The sequence below is a fragment of the Phalaenopsis equestris genome, unplaced genomic scaffold, assembly GCF_001263595.1.
Source record: "Phalaenopsis equestris unplaced genomic scaffold, ASM126359v1 Scaffold000167, whole genome shotgun sequence".
Lineage (NCBI taxonomy): Eukaryota > Viridiplantae > Streptophyta > Magnoliopsida > Asparagales > Orchidaceae > Phalaenopsis > Phalaenopsis equestris.
The window spans coordinates 34,592-37,149 of record NW_018164609.1 but is presented as its reverse complement, the minus strand read 5'-3'; positions in this window follow the sequence as shown (position 1 = coordinate 37,149).

The window sequence follows — 2,558 nt, the reverse complement described above, 5'->3', positions numbered from 1 at the left end:
ATTGAGTCTTTTCCGTCGTATCGTTTGAACTGTCGTATGTTCGGCCACTCCAGTTCTCAATGTCACCATCTACACCACCACCTCAGACCAAAAAAGCAAAGTGCTCTGCTAGAGGCTGTTATTCTATCTCATCCCGATCAACACCATGTTTTTGACACTATTGATTCAAATTAAATGTGTTTATTTGTTAGAAGGATAATCTGGATTGATAAAAGAGCAATGAATATTCTGAAATGGTCAATCATTCCGGTTTGGATTCGACTCCCTGGTTTGAAATTTTATTATTTTTCTCAAAAAGTATTGTACTCTATTGCATCAGCTTACGGAAAGCCACTCAAGATGAGCATTCCTACTTTTAATCTTTCTTGTTCATCTGAAGTCAGACTACTTGTTGATAAAGATATCACTTCACCCGCTTCTGGGGAAATCTGGTTGAGCACACAACACTATGGATATTGGCATAATGTAAAGATTGAGTCTTTTCCGTCGTATCGTTTGAACTGTCGTATGTTCGGCCACTCCAGTTCTCAATGTCACCATCTACACCACCACCTCAGACCAAAAAAACAAAGTGCTCTGCTAGAGGCTGTGATTCTATCTCATCCCGATCAACACCATGTTTTTGACACTATTGATCATCAGAAGGATACCCCGGAAGACGTCAATATCCTCGTAGGCAATATGACAACCATTCAACCCCCAGTTGTAGCTCCCCGGTCTTTGGAACCTCCTATCGTGAGGGAGAGGGATATTCTTCAGACTCCGCCTATTATAGAACATATCGTCGATAATACAGGTAGAAATATTTCTACCGCTTCACCAACACCTCATCTAGTCCAGAAAGATGTTAATGCTACTCAGACTCATGAGGATCATGATGTGCAACGACCAACATCTGTCTGACCAGCTTTGGAATCTATTGATCAGATGAGTCAATCATCGGATGAGGAATGACGGGTCTATACATCCAAGGGGAAGAAGAAGAATGGAGATCTACTCGAGCTCCCGAGTTCAGGAATCTAATGGATGATACTTTGATTACTACGGACAATGGTACTCACCTTACAAATTTGTTAACCGGCTCACTTCCGAAAACTCGAGGCAGGAGGACTAAAGTGGGACGTTCATAGTTTTTTTGTGTCATTTTGTGACTTTTTGTTTTTTTGTCTTTATGTATCTTTGATTTATTTGGGTTTTGTGTGTGTTGTATTGTATGAACTGAGATTTCTTTTAGATCCTCTCGTACAACCTTTCTGTATATTTTCCGTATTATATGGGCATTTACATACATACCTGTATTTACATGTCTAACACCTAAATATTCATATCCACATGCATGCCACTCAAATCCTTAACATCTCATCAACATTACCAGCATCAATACTTTTTACATTGTCATGCATTAGTTCATGACATCATGTTATCTTTGCAAATATGGAACTTTGGGTGTTGGATATGTAAGTACACAAGCATGTGAGTTTCAAGCACTTTGGCCTCTTTTAGTTGCTTGGAAATGAAAAATATGTTTTTAGAAAGTGATAATTTTATTTACTCATTTTATAAAAATTTAGAAGATTTTTAGAATTAAAAATATATTAATTTTTATTTCATTAAGCTAAATTATTAAAATTTTAACAATGTTTACTTTTTAACTTAAGCATCCAACTTCCAAGACCTATTTTGAAAATAAAAAGCTTTCTTAATTCTCGCAGCTTCACTTTTCTTTAAATAACAATATTTTCTTTTATTCTGGCTAAATAATAAATTAATGATGCAATGTGTTAAGCTAGTAATCTAAATCTTGACATGCATTCGTTCACATATGACTTATAATATAATAGTCAGATATAAACATTCATTATATTATTTGAGAAAACATTATCACCCCCCTAACTTCGAGTTGACTCTAACATCGACTCAACTTATCGATCGTCGCAGAACATATCTTGGTGATTGATGATGACTATCAACACTTCGAGTAATCAACATTCAACATATGCCAACCATCAATTTCTAATATTCATTCATTTGATTGCATTGTATTCCATCCTATCAAGACAATGGGGTCCAAAGCAATTGGCCTCAGTCCACTAATAGCTAAAAATTCACAAGCAATTAACAATCCAACATTTACCTTCCAATGACAGCTCTTATGCTCCTTTCAATTATGGTCATTTCAAAATATATTAATTGTTGGTTATGATATTTAGTTTTCATTGTTTTCATATTAAAGGTTCCATAAAACATTGAATAAATATATGTTTTCAAAATATATTGTTTTAATAAAAATTAAACAATAAATTCCTATTAACTTTCAATAATTTCAATTAAGGTTCAATGTTTTAAGCTAAGCTTTGATGATTTGACTAAATTTAAACTATTTAGGATGTCTAAATAACTTTGGCCTAAAATTACAAATTAGAGAAAACTAGGCAATCCAAAAAATGAAATTTCAAATATTTCAATCACACCTAGTTCCGATATGACAAACAAAAAGACTTCTAGAACTTATATTGACTAGTATTACACGGTTGAATAGTTCAATTAAACCGATTCAA